The sequence below is a fragment of the Lepidothrix coronata genome, unplaced genomic scaffold (assembly GCF_001604755.1).
Source record: "Lepidothrix coronata isolate B3197 unplaced genomic scaffold, Lepidothrix_coronata-1.0 Scaffold171, whole genome shotgun sequence".
Lineage (NCBI taxonomy): Eukaryota > Metazoa > Chordata > Aves > Passeriformes > Pipridae > Lepidothrix > Lepidothrix coronata.
Window position 1 is genome coordinate 1862864 of NW_016690351.1, and position 25352 is coordinate 1888215.

Genomic DNA, 25352 nt, shown 5'->3' on the forward strand with positions numbered 1-25352 from the left:
TGCCCGCCGTCCCGCCCGCTTCCCATTGGCTGCCGGTCTAAGGCGGCCCCGCCCCCACCCCGGCTCGCGCCCCGCCGGCGAATCGGGGCGCGGGCCAGCCCCGCGACGAGTCTCAACGGTGCGCGTGCGCGCTCCGCTCGCGCGAGAGGTGCCGCAGCCTCGAGCGCGCGTGCGCGCAGCAAGTCCCGCATTCCCTTTCCGCCTCCGCGCGGCCGCTCGCCCAGGTGGTGTTGGCGAGAGCGTGGCGGCGGGTTGGGGGTGCGTCTCGTGCGGGGTCGCTCGCGCCGCCGCGTCACGGCGGCGGGCGGGAACCTCCGGGCGAGGCGTGAGGGGACTTGAGGGGTGAAGGGTGAGGACTGAGGGTTGAGGGGGCTGAGGGCGGAAGGCTGAGTCCCTCCGCCTCTGAGGGCACGGCGTTAGACCCGCGGGGTGAGTCGCGGGAGGCGCTAGCCCCCGCCGGCACCGGAGAAAGAAAGGGTTAAAGGCCGGCAGTGTTTGGCCACCGCGGTACAGCCACGTCGTACAGCGCCCGCAGGGCAGCTGCTGAGTGAGCGACACGTCTACGCAGGGCTCTGAGACAGCGGCGCTGCCCACTCGGGTGGCACGGGGCTGGTCTTGGAAGGGAGGGAAGCCTTTGGAGGTGGCGCTGGGAGGCTGCACTTCACTACTTAGGGTAAATGCACACTCTTCGTTTCCTGCTGTTAGAAAGCGGAGTGATTCGTAACAGAAGGCTGATCTAGTAGGATTACCCCTCGTGCTATGAAATGTAGCAGTGATGGCACATAGGTGGCTCTCGTATAGCTTTTTAAGTACAACTGATGCTCGGTAGTGAGTTTACTCAGTAATGTGAGGAGAAAGACTTCTTAAAGGTTTTATTATTTTCACGGAGAGAGAGGGTTTGTGTAGATCGTCTCAATAGGATGACACCTAGAACACAAAGACCGGGGCAGAATGTAGCCCTTCTGTGCCTCTCACTTTGTGTTCCCAAAGCAGCACTGACCGTCTCATGGGATGATTTGGAAGAGCCACTCTATAAATATGTAACTGGGCCAGGGAATATAAGCCTGGCTCAGCAACTCTCCCTGTGGCTGGAATGTGGTACAAGAAGTACTTCGGACTTGAGAAACGCTGTTATTCCATGTAACTGCTTGGTGCTGAAGCATCCCTGCCTTATACCAGCCGTAGGAGTAATTCACAATCGTATAACTCGCTTACAAAAGTTGGAAAACAAATGTTTTCACCAGAAAACTGGGAAGACAGTGCAAGAAACTCAACCCAGTGGAAAATAACATGATACTTGGCATTTACGTAAAGCCTTGGGTTTTCAACATCCTGTGTAATGAGTAGGTGTTTAATCTTCTGCCCTCTGAGCCGGTTCAGTAATGACTACTTCTGTGATGAAACAGGATAAAGTTCTTCACAGTTAAAGATCTGCAATTAAACTACTACTACTATTCTCCTTATCCAAGTAGGCTCTATTTAATATATGTATAAGTAAACACTATTAAGAAAGTGCTTTTATCTCAACAAGTCACAACTTGATTGTGGTTAACAATAGTTTTTATTACAGAATCATAACACGTTTGGATTGTCTGTGCACAGCTATGGTGCAGGCCAGAAAAATATTTCCTTCCTTCATGAGTTTAATTTAGATTTTTCCCCATCATCTTCATGTGTTCTCTTAACTTCCTTTGTATTTCAAAGATGGGTTCAGAAAACACAAATAAATAGTAAGAGATGTGAAATACTTTTACCTGTCTTCCTACTAAGATCTTATCTCTACATTCATACATTCTTCACGTTTCTTTGAGAACATGTGGTTTCCCACTGCATGAATGTGGTGGTGTGCCAAATTGTGCTAAATCCTGGCAGGAATAATTTCAGAAATCAGGCAACTCTAAGCATTCTAAGCTTCCTTTTTCTGTTCTGGATCCTTTCTTAAGAGAATATATTGGTACCTGAGCTTGGCTGGGACACCTTGACTTAGTTCTGTGAGCCTTGGATCTAGTACAGCAAAACGGTGGCTATTTTTGATCCCCACATAATAGCTGGAAACCAAGAAGAGCTCCAGGAACCTGCCCTAGGGAAATTAAATCATTTAAAAGATCAAGTTTAGAAGAATTGTACTTGAAAGAATTTAAACACTAGAAAATAGACAAATATATTAGAAACAGTGTAACACCAATACTAAGTATACCTGGATTAGACCATTTCCAAACCCGTCATCCTGATTAGGGGTAGACAAGTTTCAACTTCAGTCAAATTTTGTTACTATGCTGGTTAGCTTCGCCTGCCAAAGAAATGCCAGAAAACAGTTTCTCCATTATGACCAGTATTTCTTCCTCACCTGTCTCTGGTTTGCCAAGACAAAAGTCACACAACTACAGAAGTCTCTTAGTGTTATTGTGCTGCTTCTGCTGTTCTTTATGTGCACTTCTTAGTGGTTCTTTAGGTATGAACAAGCCTTATTTTGATCTAGCCAGCTGTCATAGATCCTGATCCATGATTGGGAAGCCCACATATAGCTAATGTACATAATTGTGAGTGTCAGTGGGGTAATTACAGCAATATGATTAAAGGAGTGAAAGGAAAATCAGACACTGTGGGTTACCTGTGGGAAGAATATCTCAGAATTTTCCAAATTCTGAAATCAATGCACACCTCATTCATACGGATTTGATCTGATGAGCAAACAAAGTAGTAATAATGTTTACATATCACAGTTTCCCATAAAGAGCTTGGTAAGCCCTGGAAAAACATGTCTGAAAGAACATTACCAAGTTTCTAATTACAGATGTTATGGTTTTGGTTGTTCCTGAGTAATTATTTAGTTTTATAGGGGTTTTTTACCTGAGAAAATTTGAAGAATACCTTGAAAATTAATAGCTCATCACTATAGTCATATGCAATTTCATCTTTTTTACTTCATCTTTTGGATAACTTTTCCATTAGGAGGTGAATGCCTCAACTCAAAGTTATATTGTTCACTTTTTATTTTCAAACATTGCTTACTGCAGGCTTTGAAAGGAAGACAACTCAGGGAAAAACACAACGAGAGCACAGCTTTACAAGCAGAAATCTAACTCTGACACAAACCTCATGGCTGAGGCTTATTTTCTATGGATTTTGAAGCTGAAGAAACATCTCTTATCACACAAGGACAGGCTACATTCAGTATAGATTAGGAGGTGGACTGTGTGTCAAGGAATGTAGGGATTTCTGAGTAAATTTGAAATAACAGTCAATCCGCTCCATTGATTTTGGGTATTTTTAAACCCAGCTTAATGTATGGGATGCACTGATGATTGTGTTTTAAGCTGATGCAGCTTGGAAATGCTTACTGATGAAGTCAGTGCAGTGCTTGATGTCTTATTTCAAAATAGTATCTGCCTGTATTCCTCTACACATATTTATTTCATATTTATTTTAAATGCTACAATTTTTTTTAATGTCACGTCACAGGGTCTTTTAATGAAGGACTGCTGAATTCTTGAGAAATTTCATTCAGAATTCAAAATATAGTATGAACAGTCATCTTGCAAAATTTATGTTGACCCACTGTGCTAGTTTTAGCTAGGGTAGAGTTAATATTCACAGTGGCTGGTATGGGGCTCGATTTTTCATTGGTACAAAGTCTGCTATTTTTTCTTAGTCTTTAGAAACAGTGTGATGTCTGAAGTGCTTGGTCATAATGTCATAGAAGTAGATTCAGCTCGTCTCTAACGTAACAGTGTGATTTTGTTCATCCCTTATAAAGTTCTCTGTCTAAGGGAGTGTTTCACAGAGAAGTCTCTAGTCCACACTGGAACCAGCAGGAATCTCCGAGCATCTGTCAAGCGCTGACTTGTATGCTAGAGATACATCTTCAAAACCCATATGCCAATGCATTTGCACAGGCAGATTTTTAACAAAACATCTTGTTTGGGATATTTTTAGCTGTATGTGTGTGGCTCCGTTTTCAATGGTGACTTGAGAACTGCAGTAATTAGACTGTAGTGAAACAGCAGTGCAAGTATCCAGGCAGGCCTTTAGGCATAATAATTTGAAGTCCTTAAACCAACTGCAAATAATTTTAGTATTTCCAACCCATTATTCCAACTCAGTCCTTGACCATACAGGTACGCCCCTGTGCATACTGGGCAGAGTTGTACTGTGTGTATTTTACTACAACACTGGCAAAACAAGCACTTGAGTAACCACATTATATTTATCTGTGCAGTTAGTATAGTTAAATTCCATTAAGTCAGTGAGAGCTTTTCCAGTGGTTTTAATTTCACAAATTTAATAATAGTAGTAACCTTGTATTGGTTTTAAAAAAAGCTAGGTTTGTTTGTTCGCTTCCCCCATAGGAAACATCACTAACATAGATAGTTTTAGTATTAAAACAATATTGATTTAGCCCAATTTCAGTGGATGCTTTTTTTTTTTTAATTTAAACTCTCTTGGGATTATCTTTATGAAATGCTGTTGTGTTTACATGTACATATTGTTTTGCAACATGATATCACTTATGTAAAAATTCCTGTGGTATTTTCCTTGGTTCACCACAGTCATCATCTTCTAGGTTGTCCACAGGTGTCTGCTTCAGCAGCTGTTCTCACTGTGTTAGTGTTGATATACAGTTGTCAACTGCATTAACTGTACATTAAAGATCACAAAGAGAAGTTGGTCACAGGTCCAAGTTCCTGTATCTTTTTGTCCTGCTTACTTGCCTTTCCATCTCAGTTCCATTAAGTCTATGAGGTATTTTTTATTCCATTTAGTCTTAAATCACAATATTTTTATGGACTGTTCCAGACTACTCTTCAGAGAGACAGCCAACAAATCCCTGTTTTGACAAGCCAGTGATTCATAGTACCTCACCAGAGGAGTAGATCTGCTTCTGGATTTGATAACATGCCCCAGTTTTTGGGTTCATTTCAAAAATGGCTACTAGTTATCCTAGGAGATTTAAGCAACAAATTCACAGATGTCCCCTGCAGGATCAAAGCGAAGGAACCAATGTTTCAAGCCAATATACAGTTTTTAGCCTTATCTGTTACAGTGTTGGCTTTTCCTAGAGAGATTGGCTTCTGTAAAGGTCAAAAGCCATTTAGGAAGCTTATGCAGAAGTTTATTACCACTCTTCCATCCCAAAGTCCACCTAACTATCGAGGGGGAGAATGGTAAATACGCAGCCAAGTGTAAATGTGTCATAGGCACATATTTTAAATAGGCACCATTCATACCATTAGATGCCTTTTCTTTAGTGTGTTGTCATAATCTGTAGAACTGCATCGTTTGCACATAACGGGATACAGATTGCGATACAGCTGTCGTGACTTGGATTACTGATTTTAGACCTCTTCATTGGACAAAATTTGTCAGGATTCAATGTCGCCAAAGATCAATCTGTCCTTGTAAGTCTTTTTCTTTTTTTTTTATGGAGGGGGATGTATGAAAACTGTGTACACATGCAGCTCCTGCTCTTTGGCAAGCAGTCATAGCAAGGAGTAATTGCTGAATTCCTCTGTGGCAAAGTCCATGTTTTTTTAGGTTTTGCCTTGTGTTTCTATTTTTTATGAGAAAAGGGGAGGAAGTTGCAGAATACAGCCAGATTATGCTTATCAGGTAGCAGCATATGCATCAGCAACACATCAGTAGCCTTTGCCACTTTCTAATAAATAATACTTACAGGCTTATTGCACAAGCATGATTTTGGTTAATTTGTTTAATAAGGTGAATTTTGCTGGATCTCTTCTGTTATTAACACATTCACCAATACATGGTATTGTCACCAGAGTACACAAAAATCTTTTCATTGGCTGAAGAAATTCCTCTACTGGAACAGAGCACCTTTTTGTTGCTTAGACAGACAGTATAGTCATTGTGTTAAAATTTGTAAACTAGGGCCTTTATCAGAAGGCAGCTAGACAACATTCTTCTTTGGAATCTCAGATTAACATGTTCTCTTTCTCTAGTTTTGCGGGTACTCTGAGGATGGAAGGGCCAGTTAGGAGGCTGAGCAAAGCCATTGCTACAGATAGCAAAGAAATGCATCTCACTCCCAGTGACATTGCTGTGAAGATGCAGAAGAGGAACACCAAATTCCAAGACTTGCTGCAGGTACAACAGGAACAAGGGATAAGAAACTCTGACAATGTAATGGCATGAGGAAAAAGGAAAGAAGGCACTTGCTAGAAGGGCAACAAATGCTTTCCAGTGTCTAAAGTTTATGTGCAGATACAAATTCTATAAAGACTAATGACAAGCTCTCTGAGCAATAACCTAACACATAAAAGTTATGACAGTGCATTTGTAGACTTTATTTTCACAGATTTCACTTCAGATTTGGTCTTCCAAACTGTACTAGGTAATTAAAACCATTTTTTTGTTAGCTGACAGAAGGTTTGATGGCCTTGCTCTTAAACATTTCCTTTCATATATTTCCAATATTAATGAAGTTGTTTATTTAGACATTTGTTGTTCACTTAGTTATAAAGATGGCCATTATGCAAGAATGTTTTAAAGAAGAGTAAAGCAGCTAATCTGTAAAATCAGATACCTGTGCTCACAGAAAAGCACACGCCAAGATTTATGTATAATTTGACATGTATTTTGAAAAAGAAATCAACCGTTACCCCATACAAACCTTACAATTATTCTGGCCTATACAACTGTACAAATTTATGATCACCTAACCTAAAGCTTGTTGAAGAATTGGCACCACAGGCCTCTATAAAGCCTCATAACATAGAAACATGGGGGTTCCAAAGCATTTTTCTAGCACAAGCCACCCTATATATCAACAATAAACTGCTCCCTAAAATGGTTTAATCTGAATACATGTAGTCTTTCTAATTTTAGTCTTCCTGATTTCTTATCAAAGGCATGAACGCTCCCAGAAGTGTGAGTCAGCTCAAAACAACTGCTAGGGTAAGTTTACAGGATCCAGACATTGTCAGAATACTCACTTTCAGCCTCTCAAGTAAAGGTGTAAAACGAAGTATGCCACAAATTAGTGTAAACTAAGAAGTGGTGTCTTGCCTTCCAAGTGCGTGTTCTGCTTTAGCAGTGGCTAAGAACAGTAGCTGATTTTTCTCTGCAGCTCCCACATTGTCTGGGACTTGCTTCTTAAAATAATGTCAGGAAAAGTTTACCCAAGTATGTTAACAACTTCTAATCCATTGCAAGCGATGGCCCCTGGTTCTGAATAAGGTTCCTATTTGTCTAGCCTCTTACCAGTGCCTGACACTGGTATATAGTAGTTTTGATGTAGGCGTGACAAAACTCCCAAGACATTCTGATTGGAGTAATATTTCTTCTGGTTAATGCAGGTGTTAAAACTTTTGGGAGGACGAATTATGGGCCAAATTTTTAGGGGAGTACTCCCTATGCTAGATTATGTAGACAAGCCTTATGTGAGAAAAGACTTCTGGGAGTAATCTAGATCCTGTGATGAGAGGCATGTAATTGTTGTGCATGTAATAGGTACTTTCACGTAAAGAAGCAGCTGTAAACCTCTTAATCAGACAGGTTGAATTGTTTGTGAAGTACTCTAGAACAGGTGAACACAATCTTTTATATTTTACAGGGAATATTTTCATGAAGGGTAATACTAACTACTTTTCTCATTCCAATTCATCTTTTATTTATGTCTTATAAAGATGCAAACCTTTATTCTCAACTGCCAGAAGAGAAAGCACCAAACAAAACAAAATGCTGTGTAAGCAAAACATTCCAGTGCCTAAGTCCCTCCCCTTAGAAGGGATGGATATAAAGATCACCAAACTCATGGTAGATAATTACTCAAGTGTCAGGAGTGGCTACACTGAGATGACAGAGCTGCTCAGTCACATGATTGCTCCTGTATCATATGAGCAGGATCATGCCTGCCATGCTAGACTTGCACTGGCAAGGAGAGGAAGGTGGAGTGGGAAGGGATTGAAGTATTTTAAAGCTTACCCTCCTGTTAAATACACACCTTCTTCAGCACATTCCTGTCAAGTTTTTAGATACCGTATCAACACGTGGGGCAAATCTAGACACTGTGCAAATCTTTGGTTATTAAAACCTTTTTGCAAATAAGTCAATAATACTAACAAATCAAAATAGGAGCCCTTGACCTTTGTTTTGCACTCACCTAGTAGGCCTGCATATGACTAAATAAAACACAAGACACTGGAAAACCAGGCTTAGTGTGTGCATGTCCATATGTTATCTCTGTACCCCTGTCTCCTCCTTTTCATTCTGAATAATGATCAGGACTAGGCTGAAACTGAATGAGAAGTCCATGTTCCAAAGAAGCAATGCGATATTATAGTTTAAAAATCAGTTTGTTAGAATTGAAAGCTGGGCGGATGTTAGAAGCAACCTGGAGAGAGTCAGAAAGAGAGGTTGAATTTAACACAAGTAAGTTTTTGGCAACTTTCCTGTTAAAATCTATGGCCAATGCAATCTTGCAGAAGTAGTTTTAGAGCTGAAACTTTTCTTCCAATGGTAACAGCAACCATGTATTTCTACTGATTTGTGCTGAATAGAGATTGAACTATGCAGACAAAGCAAGGTGCATATGAGAGTTCAGAGACAGCATAAAGCCTATGCAGGACTATGAGCTGTTGAAAATCCAAGTAGCCTGTTTTCTCTATTCCAATGCTGTTAGTGGGTGCAAAGAGGTGAAAAGTAGCTCAAAAATATCCAGGTTACACATGAGTTTATCTCCAGTGGTGGAGATACACTGCCAGTTCAACATCTATTTTACAGAGGGATGTTATGCCTCTTTTGCCTTGCGTGAGTTAATTTCTGTACGGACCATATAGGTACAAAATCATGCACCCTAGTGTTATGAAAGAGACATTAGTACTCTCTGTGGATCATGTTTGTCCCTACTTGAAGAACCATTATAGTACAATAGACTCATTCAACACAAGTATTTGTCAGGGAGATTTCAGACAAACCTGTACTTTTTATTTTTGCCCATCATAAAGTAATTAAAACTCAATTAATATGTAGAAAAAATGAAGCGATATAAGGCTGTGATTCTGCATTAAGTCATATAAAATCTGTGTATGCTGGATTTCCTGGCAGTAAAAATTTAATCTGTTATTGGTGTGAGCACAACTGCATTTTTACCAAATCACCCAGAGCATATGTTACAGTGTTTATTCAGGGTTTGTGCCAGCTTTCTGTCAGTTGAGCAGGATAAATTATGCCCGAACCAGCAGAGAGTTAGAGTGGTACAAACAGAAAATATCTGATAGGACCTCTCCTGGGACAAAATTATTTCTTCAAGCTATTTACTACCACATGGAATGATAACCTACCACCCTAATAAGCTATAAACCCTGCATAGTCCTTAGACAAATCTGTTTCAAGTCAGAGCATGTCTATATCTGATTAGCTGTAAATAGACTGACAATTTTTTCCTCAGAGGGAAAGAAGGGGAGAGACACAAATTCAAATTATATTTTTCACCTTAGGCAAGTACAGAAATGTTCAAGAATATGATTTGTGTAGAAATCTCAAGTGTACTCATGTGCAAATGTAATTAATGAGATGGGAAAAAATGAGTCATAATGATAAATAGAAACATAATTCTTGAAATTGCTGGGTTAGGTTTGAGCCCATATTGTGAAAGAAAAAGGATTTGATTCTGTGCTTCCCACCATATTTCTTCTTTTAAGTATGCAGCTGCTGTGTCATGTTACAGATCTGTGACGTTTCATTCTGAAGCTGAATTGTCATGACAGTAGTTATGAGAGGTGAAGATTGTAAACCACAACATTGCAGTGTAAACCCAGTGATTTTTGAGATTTCCTAAGTCAAAGGGCTGAATCCATCAGTAAGTGCATGCAGGTTTTACTGTCTTTGATATAAAATCAGCTGGGGTCATGTACAGTTTTTGTTGGGATTTTGTTAATTTTCATTGAAATTTCATTAGAGTTTGTGAACTTACTTTTGTCACTGCAGCATTGTCTGTCTTTGGCCAGGGATTGTAAGTGACTGCAATGCAACTTTCCGTGGCAGTATTGCTTAACATTGTGCAGGCCACCCTGGCTATTTGTTTCCACCTCCACCTGTACTGCAGTCTTTACTAGGCTAGCACAGCAATTTTTTTGGGTGCATCCTAGAGTAGCCTATGGAAGTGATTTAACTGAAGAAAAGCAGGGATTATGAAAGCTGGCATTGCCACTGAGTTTTTTTCCCTCCAAACTGCATTGTGTATGAAAACAAATGGAGCTGGGAATTTGGAGCAGACCTGGCAAAAGGGTATGATTGTGGTTTGGAATAAACTAAAAGAGGGATGATTCTTCTCAAGGTAAGAGCATACTTGTACCTCCATACCAGGAAATCAGTTAAAGTAGAAAAGGGTATCCTGAAGTAGATGCAGTCATATGAACACAAGAATTCTTTTTAAAAGTGTAGCACATACTGGGGACTGTAAATCAGCTTTGTTATGGTATGACTACATCTATACCACTGGTGCTTAACAAAGTTAGTAAAAATGTTCTAACTGATGGAGTGATGCTAATAAAACTTTTATGTGTACAATACCCCTAAAAATTGGAATAATCAATAAATAACATACACGACTAGTGTTAACATTGCACACCCCAAATTCAGCAAGAATTCCTATTATGCAAGTCTGAGTTTGTAGAGCTGTAATTCTACTAAGCTAGCACTGTGGGAGAATGCAGAAGTTACTTTTTAGAAGTTGAAGTGCCATTTTATTTCTCTTGATACATTTTTGGGGAACTTTCCAAAATCAGTCTTGGCACAGCTGAAGCATCTTTAACATTCTTCTACTACTGTTTCTTCTACCGCTGTCACCTTTTAAAAGCTTATGTTTTTAGCATTCTTCTACCACTATCATTCTTAAAAGGTTATGTGTGTTCTCCAAATGGGACCAGATTGTACTGAAAGACTGTTATTTTTAATACAGTTTCCTGTGGAGGAATAACCCGAACTCCTGGCAACACACCACTATTCAATTCATACAAAGCACTCACATCATTTACTCCAGAGACAGGCCTGGGCTCACAACCATTCCAATGTAATCTCTGCTCTCTACTAGCAGTGGTATTTTAACTGCAATCACATTACATTATAGGCAAGTACTAAAGGTATACAGGAAGAGAACTTAAAACATCCTTTGGGGTTGAATTTTGCAAAAAGTGATGCTTCATAAAAGCTCGTCAACACAAACTACTTTCAAGCGAAAGTTTATTAAATATACTAAATTAAGGTCTGATGATACATAGCAATTTGCTACATATGGGGATGCTTAAAGCAAAATGTGATTTATGTATTTGACTTCTACCTGCAAGAGAAACGTCTGCCGTCCAGTGTGTGATTTCAGTGCACTTGGGATGGAATGAGTCCAGCTACCTAGCGGCAGACATTATAGAGGCACTTTCTTATGCTGTTATGGGTCTCAGAAACTCAGGACTGACCAAAAATCCTAAAGCAAAGAAACTACTGAAGGCTGTTTATATGGCTTCCCCACATACTCCGAGGAGGATCCAATCTCATTGAATGATAGGGCCTGCTAATTTGTGAAAAAAAAAAAAAGATGCATGTGATTTCTCCTGATCAAGTGTCTTATAAAATAATGGCAATTTTTTTGTAATACCGTGCCCTAGGAGTCAGCATTTTCCTATAGCTCTCCTGTGTCCTTCCCATAAATGCTGTGCTGAGGTCCTAAGTGTTCTTGCTCTTTGCATGGAAAAGGCAAAAAAGTACAAGGAAGACTAGAATTCAAACTTTTGAGGGCACTTGTGAATTGAGCTGGGTCACAGGCCCTCATGCAACATCCTTTTTGAGCAAAAGATGTGAAGATAATCAAAAAGAAAACTCATGTGTGCTGGGCCTTTATCAGAATTCAAACTAAGGCAGGATATTTTAAAAAGACATTGACAACTTATTTTTCTGTTTTGGACATGGACAATGTGGAAGGGAATAGTTAGTGGGGTGTGATTGAGGAATATACCAAGAGATCTTTGGTATGCAGAGACTTGATTTCTCAGGAATGGATGTAGTCCTGTGTTTCTCCACCTTCCTGCTTCACTTCCTCCCAACATCCCTATTGCTGTCCAGCCTTCTGTCAAAGAAATACTCTGGCTGTAAGTTGCACTGTAGAAGAATTTATTAAAAACTATTTCTCTTGCCATTGTAAGATATTGGTGTAATTATGATGTTGTGTACACATAGTATTTATTTATTTTCATTGCTGTAGTTTGGAGCTCTGAACATGTCATGCGTAGAGGTTTTGTGTTGTGGTTTAGCTCTTGGAAATGCTGCTTACCTCTGTTTAAGTTACTGTCATCTTTACATGCTCCAAGTGACAGTATCTTTCCCAGTAGTAAGTCAGGAAACCACAGCTTTATATGCTAGTAGTTTCTGCAGTGAACTAGCCATCATTCCTTATGCTCCCATGCCAGTCGTATCAGCCTCCAGAGAACATGCCCTATAATCACAACACATATGAGTAAGAACATTTTGATCACACAAGAAATAATTTGTGGTTATACAATAATGTCTATAAAACCTTACCAATGTATTTTTTTATTCAGTAAAAATCTAATTAAACTTTTTTAGATATAAATCTTTAAAAACCCTACAACTCTTACATTGCACTACTAAGGCAATATGGACAGAAACATTTTACACAATTTATAATTATATACAATTATTATGAATTGTATATGATTATAATATATGTTAACTCCCAGTGTTGTTAAATCTCATTGTACAGCAATAATACTTACACACCTAACTTAGGATTTGCCCACAGATGATAGAAAAAGAAATTCCTCAAAATGAAAAATACTTGGAAAGGCTCTGATGCAAGACAAAACCACTTTCTGGTTTCCTGAGTAGGTCTCTAAGGCCTTCCAGCCTTACAGAACATTAGTATAATATTGTTAATGTATATAAGGATTTATTTTATTTCTTTTTCATTTTGGAAACTTAAATTAAGGCCTTTTACCTATCCCTATCCCTCTCAATGTTTCCTGAATTGCACTTAGTTAAGGCCTTGCTTTCCCTGTGTCAAGGTTTCACCTGGTCTCTATACTAAGTGATAATAAGAAAGAGTGAGAGCATTTCCTGTGCCTCAAACAAGCCCCCATTTCTCTCACTGCTCTGACACAACTACTAACAGTTTCAGAACTATGGACATTTCCTTAATTTCCAAAGCATTTGAAATAAGAGGTGAGAAAAGACATATAATCTTCCCTATCTGGAAAGAGACTCAAAACCCAAGATGAAAACCTTTGCTACTGTTAAAATTGAAAGTTGAACAGTAACTCTTCACCTTTCAGGTATTGCTTCTAGACTCTGAGGTCCTCCAAACTATCTGTGTTATCAAGTGCTTGCATGTCATATTTTCATGGGGAATTAAAGTTAAAGAAAAGAATTTTTTTTGTGACCTTAAGAGAGAAAGAAAGAAGGGCTTGGGGGAATGGGTAAGTGATAAAGAGAGTTTGCTTTGTTTGACTGCTGTTTCAGATTTTTCCTGAGCATTACCCAGTTTAAATCCGTGGAGCCTCATCAGTCCTACAGATGACACTCCTTGGTCACAGAATAGCAGAATAATTTACTTTGAAGGGATCCTAGAGGTCACTTGGTCAATCTCAGATCAAAGCAGGGCCACTTAAGATCAGATTGATCAGGGCATTGTTCTGCTGAGTTCTGAATATCTCCAAGGATGAAGAGTCAAGAGGTACCCTTGGACAATTACTCCTGTGTTGGACTACCTTTATTTTGATCTTTTTTTTTTTTTTCTTCACAACAGGTTTCCGTCTGTCCTACAGTCCATCTGTCCCACTATCCGATCTATAACCAAGGCCATTTTAGGAGATAATTCTTCTTCAGAATCTGCTGCACTTGTTTATTCTTCAAGTCTTGGACTCTGATGTTAGGGGAGCACAACTGGCAGGAAATCTTGAGTCAGGACATGCAGTTAGATTGGAATCCTTCTGGATCTTAAAGCCAGAGAGGATTTTTTTCAGTGCTTTGGACATGGTCTTAGTATAACTCCCACTGAGCTGAACAGTACCTTTTGCTATAGGTAGTCAGGAGGGTCAAGGTTTGTACTTCAGTGGAACCCAAATTTAGCATGTCTTACTTTTGTTTTCCTTTAGGCTGGTGATTTGCAATCAGGTGCTAAGAACACTGCTGTTTCTCCAATCCCCACTCTGCTCTCAGAAGGGCAGGCAAATTCCCTCACAAACACTGGGAAAGGATTACTGGTGCCCTAAATTACTGCAGTACTTAAAGTCATGGACCATAGCCCTGGAACAGGCTGATGCACATGCACGTAAGCAAGGAACACAGTAAATGTATTGTTCCATGCACACTTTTGCCAGCAGCAGCCTGTTTTGAGGCGTTCTTAGGACTCACCTCAACTATAAGCTGCTTGTTCCTGACTCTGTTTCAGCTGTGACAAAATGACTGTATATGTGTGTGTTTGGGAACAGAATCATGAGACTGATTCAGGTTAAACTGCCTAGCAAAGCTTTTTTTGCTGAATTTTTTCTTCAATACTTATTAAATTCCCATGGCCTGATTCACAAGGTGGCCTTTTAGACAGTTGTGTTGATAAGAGTCATATGGCTCTTAAGAGAACAAGGAAGGAAGGAAGGAAGAAACAGGCAGGAAGGAAGAAAAAATTGTAGGAAGTACTTTAAGTCAATACCACTGCCAAAGGCATCTTCTCTTCAAACCTACAGCCTTATGGTGCTGCTAAGACCTGAGCTAAGATATCACTGTTGTCCAGAGTCCAGTGTCCATCTCACAGTCAGCATCAACACTTTCATAGCTATACTTGTATCAGTTTGCTCATCAGCAGTGATAAGCTAAAGATTAAGTTAAAAGAATGTAGTAGAAAGGGATCCCTCATAAACTTTTGAAGTTTTTTAGAAGGAATCCCTTGTTCTTTTCAAGCACAAGTACTGCTGAATTTGCAGAGCAACCCTCTTTGGAGTTGTGGAATAGTATCTGAATTAACAGTGTATTTAAAATTGAAGTTCTCATTTAAATTTTTATGTTAATTTTAGTTTGCCACTGATGTCACACAAGTGGCAGCAGGAATCATTTTACTGAAATCACAGATACTGCTGTGTTCCTCATGAAGTAATTTCTACCTGTGTAAAATACCTATGAAATGCTACTAAATCAAGTCAGCATTTTATACTGACTTGACACCCATATTGCAGTGATGTAAATTGCTGCAATATGAGACATAAGTGGATAAAATTATACTAGAATAAAAGTCTTGTGTCAGATTTGATCCCATGTAAGTGTTTTATACTGTTGTTTTAATAGAACATTGCAAAATTGAAAAATGATTAGCAGTCCTGCCACTGCTTTAGCATTTAAAAGGTCCTATTTTCCATTTCTCTATAGTCCCTTTATGCTACTTCATTAGTTTAAAAAGGCCATAAAGAGAGCACATTTAGCCGCTTGGGAATATTTTCATTTCAGTGTTGCTCTTGCCTTTGGCATAGTAGATATGTTAGGTTGTGGCTGAGGAGAAAGGGTCACGGCTTGCCTGTGTCCCTGTTCCAGCTATTCTTGGATGCTGGAACAGCTCCTGGGGGCCCCAGGCTACCAATTGTACTGAAATTGCTGGTAGCCTTAAGACTATTCAAGGAGTAATTAGCTACCAAATATGGGTTATTGTGGCAGAGTCTAGCTAATACTGCCTTTGCCCAACAGACTAATTAAAGGCTGCACATATGAGAAGAATTGAAAAAAACGTCTTCTCTTAAGGAAAAGAATTGTTAAGAAAGAAAATTTGATCTGGTATTAAAAAAAAAAAGTTCTGTTCTGTTCCTTTTATAGGATCCTAGAAGTTTTTTATAGTTAATCTTAGACTGAAGCACAGCTAGAGTTCTTAAATTAAATTCTTTCATTGTGGTACCCCTGCATTCTCTTCTTTTGATTTAATAAATACATATTTTTTATAAAAAGGTTGTTCAGTGCAAGAACATTTAAAAATTATTCTTGCCTATGAGAAATCAGGAATTCTATTTCTGCTATCAGAAGAAGCCCAGTTGGAGATATGTCAGCATGGGTACCTACACTCTGTTTCTCCCTCTGTACAAAATGAGATGAGGAAGGGGAATAATCATCTGCTGGTCTGACAAGATACAGTCCTCTACACATCAGTATAGCTGTGTTTGTTGTAATTTGTACCTGTGCTCCTCCCTTCTGCTGCTCCTATAATCAGTTGTGAGTAGTTCCATTTCAGCCTATACGTGTAATGTATGTTTTCAGTGGTACTTCTATATTTGCTAGTACAATCATAAAATCTCACATCTTAGCTAAATTTTCTATGCCTCCAGCTGTGCTGCAGGCAATACCAGATTTCTGAACTGCAGGAGCCCCATCTGTAGCTGATTATGTCTCCTCTTTCTCTACTCTGAAGTAGGTAACAAAGTGCACAAGCAGAATGAGACCCTTGCTAGAGCAGCAGATTCAGAAGCAAACAGCTCCCTTTCCTTCCTCCTGCTCAGCTAAAACCAATTATTTAAAAAAACACTTCCCTGTGTTCTGAGATGCTCAGACAGCATTTCCCAGCAACCAGCAGCCACCCGGCCACCATCAGAACTCTGTTTCTTTCACTTAAACTTGTAAAACGTCTCTTACATATGACGAACAACTTGCAGTGTCCTGCCTTGTGAACTGACACACATATGCAGACATTTTGCAAAGTTCAAATATGATTGAATTCCAGACATTTTACAGCCAGGAATACAGATATTGCCTCTTTATTGCAGCTGCAATTCCTTCTTTATAAACTGCTTCAAAGAGCAGCTGATATAGCCTTGTCTCCCTGTTTAAATACCTTCTTACTCCATGTTGTGAAAGTGGGTTAGAAATAACATTGCAACTCCATTACCCAGGAAAAAAGGAAACAAAGCTCTGTTACTGAATGCAGACATTAACTAGAATGGGCAGTTTATGATTGTCTTTTCAAGACAAAGCTTGTGATCAGCAGAGTTTGTGGATAATACTTGATCTTTTCTTCTGTATCCTCTCTATTGATTTGCACTCGGAAATTCATCTAAGTGAGATGTTCTGTCTTGGTGTGAGAGCTCCTGTGGAAATGAGAGGACATGGTAGCTGATTCTCCTGCTCTTTGAACTGAAAATTGGGGTGACCTGACTGGCAACTCATAGAAAGGCTCTTAGGAAAAGAGCAGCAGTGATACTGGTTTAGCAGGACTGTCCATTCTGAAATAGTCTTCAGGTGGCTTTGACTGGTTTAAAGGCTGAGTATGAAAATTCTGTGCATGATGTCTGTGGAAAGATGTCAGAAGGCCCGTGACACAGGTTTTCAAGCAGTCTCCTTGCTTACAGTCTTTATAACAGCAAATCTATTTTCCTTGGTCTTAACAATTTTAAGCATCTTAAAAATGAAAGGCAATCATTACAGCCCAAAAGAAGGGAAAGAAGCAGAAATTGCTCTCTAGCCTCCTCACTCTTTTGTGCTATTCAGGGAAGAGGAACTCAAAAATAGGAGTGGCGATGTCTGTACCTTTTCAAAAGTCTGACAGCTGGTGCTATGGCAGTGCATCTCTGCTACCTGACCTGGAGGCCTTCTGGTTGAGACAGTGAAAATACAGTCAGATTGTTGAAAAATGTGAAATATGTAAAATTTTCTTAAGAAAGAATGTTCTTTGACATTTGATCCTTGTATACTTTCAAGGCTAAACAATCAGAAAGGAGGAGCAATCTCTAAGTGATGTCCAGGTGTTAGAAAGCAAATTACTTGTTGGTAGAATTGCCTTGTTAAGGTTTAGTGCTGAACATGCTTCAGTGATCTCAGACCTAGGGAGAGGTTAACAAAGTTTGGGAAGAAGGAAGGTCACTTACAGTGGACACAAAGAATGCAGAATTTATGGACCACAAGGACATCTGACAGAACTCCCAAGATAAGGAAGAAATTAATAAAGCCAACTCAGCAATTGTGCTGAAATCAGCTCCAGTTGGGGAAGAGGTAATTCTGGCAGGGGGAGATGGTGACCATTGACCCAAGAAACCTACTGACTTAAGAGAAAGACTGAATGTGCAGACTAATTAGCACGAGAAGTGAGAGAATCATTAACCAATAGAAGATAGAATACTAATTAATAGAGAACTATGTAACTTGTAGCCAATAAACACTAATTCCTTTGTTTCCTAAAGTGCGTAAGTAGTAAAGAGTTTTGATCGTTGGTGTGCTTGGTTTGTGGAATACCACTGAGCACCCAGGCTTGTTCAACTCTGAAATAATCAATGTCTCTCTCAAGTGTGTAATTATTGTCTTGTTGCACACCAGGTAACAAATCCAATTTTTGTGAAGAATATAAGCTACATTTTAGAAATACCTGTCATTATTCACATAACTTTGCAGAGATGGAAGTAGGGGCTGCTGTGTGAGTGCTATCTTGCAGTAGAAACTGTAGGCTTGATAAAGTAAATTAATGTAATTAAATTACATTAAATTAGTAATTATAATACTGGATAAAGTGAACTAAATTAATAATAAACATGCAGGTTCCACCTGAGTGCGTGAAAAAAGATCGGACTCTTAAGATTTTATGAGACAAATTTGGGGTTGGTATTTTTGTGTTGGGTTTTTTTTTATTTTAATTGAAAGTAATTAGCTCACATGTAAGAAAGCTACTTTCTTCCCTATTTCAGCTCTATGCTTGCAGTTGGTCATCATGTCATGAAGATGAGTTCCTTCTTTGTTTCTTTTTAGATTAAAGGATTAGTGTCATGTTTCCTGTCTTGCCCAATGAGCCTGGTTTTCCCTTTTCTCTTCAAGTGGCACAACTTCAAGTACCACAAGTGCCTGACCTTTACTGCAGCCCTCATCCAAGAGCAAAATGTTAGCCTAATGATCAGAGCACACCTCAGAGAGGTCTGCATTTAGCTGATTTGGGCAAGGAAGGAATTAGGCCAAATTTCCTACCCCTGACCAAGGATTAATAACATTTTGTAAATCAGAGCACTATCACGTTGGTGTTCTTCCCTGTTAGGTCACTCAAGCAGAGAGGACAGTGACCTGTCCTGACTTCCTTCTATAAATTCTGCAGGGTGACACACAAGTAGATGGAACAGAGCACTGGCAATTCCCTCTGTAGGGAAGTACTTAAGACAAGACAGTGGCTTCAGGTAACTTCCTGATCAGCTCACTAGTTGCTTTGAATTTCATTTTGAGGTGTGCAGGCATGCACTGTGTTAGGAACTTAAGCATGAAAATGGATTTCTGGATTCCAGACTCACTCAAACCTCATTCATATCAAACCTAAATTCTATCTCTATCTGTACAAATGGTCACTGAGTTTGAGTGTTCTCTGAGCTGGCCAGATGTCAGGGAACATCTGTGTGATGGCATGGTGTGTTACAGCATTAGTGCCTGGCAAGGGAAGAGCAGATCCTTACAGACAGAGAGGGAGGAGAGGACAGGACAGCTGCTTTTCATGACTGTGCAAACTTAGATTGCCTTCAGGTGCTTGTGAAACCACAGGTACAGGCTTTAGGTATTTTGAGGGAGAATCATTGCTTTATTTTTAGATGAAATAGCATTGCCACTCCAGTTAAGTAGTCTTGCTACAAAACACGGCTATATTTAGAAGTCACTCATCTCCTTAATGCAAGAACAATATCTTATAAGAAAGGTCACATTACACTTCTCCATTCTGTTAGTACTGTGAGTTTTGTGCTAGACCACTTTATTCCTCTTTAATTACAACACACATGAATGTACATCTTCACTATGTAATTGTGGCCTCCATTTCCATCAATATTTGTCTCAAGTGGACCTATAAAGACTATTCCACTGATTTTCAGTCACCATTAGCTCTGAGCTCATCCAGAGGCTCTGAATCACAGATAAGGAAATGCATACTGGTGCATGAAGTTAGAATGCATATTGGTACATACCAATGCATATTGGTACATAAAATTAATACCTTGCATTGTCCTGCTCACTCCTTTTTAAGGAATCCATTCCCTCATTAGGATTGGATTGGACAGCATGCAATCTGCACAGTAGCAAGCGCTGTGAGACTCACATTTCTGAGGGGAAAGCACACTTGCAACACACTTTCACATCTCATTTTCATAGGTTTAAATAAAGAACCAATTCATAAAAAGACATACCTCATTGTAAAGCACTGTGGATCAAAGTCAGGCATGGATAGCTGGGACACAGGGCAATGAGTCTTAAAGCACTGAGACCAGTAAAATAAAGGTAGGGTTACCCTGGATCATGACCTGCTTCATTGCATGTGCCTGTCAACTTCATTGGTCACCTCTGGATACACATTTGTTAGTGGGGAGAGAGATCTGTTGTTACCAACTTTTGGCTTTGGAATTTGATTATGCATAAATAAAAGCAGGTGTTCCCCAAGATAGATGGTTTATCAATGTTTTCATCTGTTCAAGAGTTGCAAATTACTATTTTTCCTTTCAAATTTCTTCTTCCTTCACATTTGCATGGCTATTTGCTTTCAGTGAGCAAAGGCTATGTGTATGGTATCAGAAATAAAACTGAACTGAATAGAAATATGTTACAGAACACACAGAAACATGTCCTTGTAGTCCTTATGCCTTTAAAAAGCTAATCTGAAATGAACACTGAAATGTCAGGAGATAAGAAACACCATGAGCATGAGGATATGTAAGCACTTTGGATATGCAGAAAATAATTTGGCGTGAGGTTTAGACATTTCAAATGTCACAGTTGAGCACTGTGAGTACTATAATCTTGTTACTTCTTCAGAATGGCACACATGAATGGCCAAAAAGAAATCAAAGCTAAATTTCTAAATTTTAAAAATATAATTTATTGTGTGTTGAAGAACATACATGATGTTAATTAAGTGAGGGGAATTCATATTGGATGTCATATGTTGCCTGTCAGTGTTCCAAGCTGTGCTTAGCCTGTGCTGCAACATAATATACACAGTGGCATTGCACAGAGCAGGTGGGATCCACAGGCCTCAACACAGACAAATCAGGCAGTTTTGGCAACAGTTTTCCTGGTATTTGTCATTTGGCTGTAATAAGACAGATTTGCTGTAACACTTTCAGGTGTACAGTAACAGGAACAGATTGGTTACCAGTTTGAATGATTTTAGTGGTGCATCCAATGCAAATAAAGCAATTTACCAAACAATTTGTGAGTAAAAAGATTTAGAGCTTTGCATCAGCTTTGTCATTTGTGGATCTAATTGCTTGGCAGTGCTCTATTTAAAACCAACATTATAGGTATAGATATTTACTTCATATTTCCTATTTAGTTTGAAAAATTTGTCACAGCAGCAGAATAATGGTGTTATTCTGCAATTATTTGGTTTTAAAACTATAGACAAATATTCTATTTGTAGGAATAAACAGTTTGGTATTCAGTAGTTCATCTAGAATATGAAATTGGTCTGAAGGAGGACCACTCCCAAACGGAGCTTATGTCTCTAAGCAACTTGAATTGTAACATGTAATTTAGAAGCACTTTAAAAATCTAATTCATGTGAGGCAGTCCATCATTATATGGAGATGATTCACTTGATTTGCTTTTATAGATGATTAGACTATTGGTACTAGTAATTCCATTGGCTTTGTCTATGTTGCCCTATGTAATATTAGGGTGCTGCCCCACCCAGTTTAGTGTCCTAGCTTGGAGCTGGCAGCTTCTGGTGCCACCTACCCTGGAAGGAAGTCTGTGACTTAATCTCAGTATGGTAAAAGATTCCCAGTGTCAGAGCTTAGCAAAGGCTTTCTAAATCAACACTGGTATGAGAAGATTGCTGCTTGGCTGGTCTGGTGTGACCAACACCTAGTTCCAGAACAACGTCAGGAAATTAAAGGAGGTCAGAACAAGCCAAGAATAGCAAGTTGTGCTCAGGGGCTTTGCAGGGGGAAGCATTCTTGCCTGAGGTATGGTGTTTTCTGGGAGGATTTTAGCAGGGAAGTGCACACTTGTGACATGATGCTGCATGTAGTGGGAAGAACAGGGAGGGTATCTCATTGTCTAGTGAGTGGTACAGGAGAACCTGATTTGTCACAGTTTTCCTTTTAGGCAATGGTATATGTCAAGCAGCCTCTGGAGTTGCCAGCCTCATTCCTAGTCTCTGACTCAGTCATTCAATATTCTTGTAGCTTGACTTCATTCCTGCAAGATTGCTGTTTCTGTAATTGTCAGAGGGGTAGGATGAGAAGTGGGGAGGGAGAGAGAGGAGCCTGGAGCCTGCAGTCTGCAGTGCCAACTGTGGGGCTTCTATGCCAGATGGTATTTCCCCATCTGAGGTCAGGACAGCATGTGGGATTCAGCAGCCCCGGCGTGCCAGAGACACATCGCATGCATTTTGTGTCCCATGATGGGCACCATGATTATTGTGAGGTGTCATTCCATCCTGTTCTATGATCTGTGTGATCATTGCAGGCAATTAATTCATGGATATCAGCTCCTGATTTAGAATGGTGTTAAAATGCATGCATAACTTTAAATGTGGCTACTCAGTTAGTTTCTTTGGGCCCTATGAGAGGCTTTGTTTGCTTTTCTAAAAAATATCAGAAATTTAAAGTATACGGTGGAAAGCAGCAAAATATCAGTGAGATCCAGAATGATTTTTCTGCAGGTGTTGTTTTTATCCACAGAGTTACTGTTACACATAGTTCAGAAGTGAATTAGGCTGGGAAAGGGGTTGTTAGCTGAGAAGCATCTTGTAGTCTCATGATTTGTTTCAGAACAGGACTGAAAGCAATAGACGGCAGCACTGAACTTGACACAGCCTTCCTTCCCTGCTCACGAGCTTTTTTCTCACTGTTTCTCCTTCATCCTGGCTATAATAGGTACCCAGTAAGACTATCCCATGCAATTACATAAAGAGTCAGAGGACATTCACTCTACACAGACTCTGCATATGACCTTCACACTACAAAGACAAAAGAAATCCAGGCATGCAGAGTAGCCTCAACTATAGCTAGGTTTGGTGCCATTCTAAATTGTGAGGGCAGACTGACACAGTGACAAAATCACATGACCCACATTTAGATTCTGTAACTGAGTGTACCTGCAGAGGGGGAGCAAAGGGACCGTGCCTATCACTGTCACTGATTGAGAACAGCAGGTATGGGGAGATCCATGCGACAGCTCTTCATTCTCCTAGGCTTATACATCTATACTTTCATTCCCCAACTTCACCTGGTTCTCCCCACAGCAACCCTATTTACTTTCTTTGAGATAAATTTACTGACTTTTCCTGCTACAACTGATACCTACCACTACTCTTATCTATACAACATCAAAACACAGTGAATCACATATGTATTTTATCACTTTTGTATACAGTGTGATGTGCTTGGTGAGCAGTTATCTTCTTCCTCAACAATTCCTGGATCTCTTGATTGTTTTCATCAAACTAGTCTTTGTTCTTCTTGAAGGAGAACCCTAAGGATTCTTCACCAGATGTGCCTATCTCGTATTGGCCTTTTTAGCCACCAGCGCGCTTGTAACAAATGTGGGTAGAGCCTTCCCCAAATCTTCGTTCGCGAAGCCTGGCCATGATACAGTGAAATAGTAACTGGTCTAAAGAAATGCATTAAATAAATTGTAATATAGTTATATATAATCCACACAAAATACTCAGAAGTGATTGCAACAGCCAGCTGTAATAAATTTTTATATTCATGGATGATCATACTCTTGTTTAATGCAGGGCTTGTTTTACACTTACTATGCAGAGTAGTAGGTTCCTATTCTATGAAAAGGTACGGGAGCTTAAGCAAATACTGTTTTAACTTATTCTTAAAGAATATGGTCATTTTAAAGTAGCATAAGTTTAAATAAGCAGAACTTTAAATAACTGTGATCTGCTTCTGTTTGCAAATAAGCTATCAAAAACCCCCTAGCTTCTTTTCAGTACAATTTTTAGTGCTTTTACCCTAAAACCCTAATGCCAAATAATCACATTTGGAACTGATCTGTGTGTTCTACAAACTAATTTTCTCATCACTCTGGTTCATTTCAGCAATCTAGTTGTTCTTAAACTAATTGTATTGAAAACTAAGGACTCGATTTAAGAGAAGCTAAAATCCCTTCTTGTACCTTGCTTTTTAGGCTCAAACCTTTTTTTACAGAAAGCTTCTCCTACTGCCCAGAAGGAAAATTTCTTCCCAGTTGCTCACCTAATTGTGCATCTTGTCTACAATCAGAAAGTTTCACTGGCTCTGTAAGTCCATCCAGTGGCTGCATATGGGAATTGCATATTTTTGAGGGTAAATTCCAATTTTGTACAATTTAGCTTATTAAGTAGTGTAGTTAATGTTATTACTGGAAATAAATGTGAACTGAAATGTACAACTGGAATACTCCCAGCCTTTGCTGATAAGCAGATCTATATCTCTAAAGTACCCTTTGAGTAATACTGGGAATTGTTTTGTTGTTCCAGGAACAGGGACAAGATAAAAGTTGATGATTATTTATTTGTATTTAAATTAATTACCTCCTAGAGTGAGGAACAGAAACCTTCTGAGTGAAAAGTTTTAGCTTATTTTCATTCTGAACCTGAAACAACTGAGGTCATTGTGAATGCTAGGCTAGCTCTTGTGAATCATCCTCTTAGATCTCATGTGTGTGTTCATAGTAAAGCAAACCTCTGTGAAGTTACATCTTCTAATTATTAAGTATGTGTTTTTGTTAAATGGCATGAGATACTACAAAAAGTCATTAAAAACTGAAAGAGGACAAGATCTGAACAGTGTGTACCAGAAGTCACATTAAGAATTTATATACAGACTATTTCCAGAAAATCCTGCTTAAGTTCAGTACTGAATCTTGATGGATCATCAGACTACATCAGGCCAGCTGATTGTTTGAGAATCTATCATTAGATGTAGCATTTCCCCTTCATGATGACACCAATTTGGGCCTTAGTGCCTTGAGCCCTAATTCTAACATCATTTCCATTATTGCTACCAGTGCTGAAGTTGTAACTGTAGAGAATATTGGTGGAATACTTTTACCAGTTAGAAAAAGCCCATTTGCAAAAAGCCTTTTAATTCTCTGTTCTTGGCAAATAAGGGCTTCTAAAATGTTCACCATCATTACTACCTTTTTTCTTCCCATGAAAGCAAATGTATCTTTAATTTTACCTTCTAGAGTGAATACATTATGATATAGCTTACAATTACATGATAGCCTATAATTTGTCCAGCCCTGCTTCAGTTAGTGCGTAGGTTGTGGAGGCATAAAAAGGCATAAAGAGAGAATGACTTTTGTAACACCAGCCTAAATCTAGTGCTTTTAAAAAAATTAAGAGCTTTATTTTTCTATCTTTATAAATAAATTTTACCCTAGAAAGTTGCAGAAGTGTG

At 39.2% G+C, this 25352-nt stretch overlaps 1 long non-coding RNA gene across 2 annotated transcripts in view; it reads left to right on the forward strand.

The window, feature by feature from the left end:
* Nucleotides 1-304: 304 nt before the first annotated feature.
* LOC108504656 overlaps nucleotides 305-25352 on the forward strand; it is a 47692-nt gene continuing 22644 nt past the window's right edge. For both annotated transcript variants that reach the window (XR_001877196.1, XR_001877197.1), the window contains exons 1-3: nucleotides 305-673; nucleotides 5961-6105; nucleotides 6869-6915. This is a non-coding gene — a long non-coding RNA (uncharacterized LOC108504656). The remainder of the gene's footprint in view (nucleotides 674-5960; nucleotides 6106-6868; nucleotides 6916-25352) is intronic.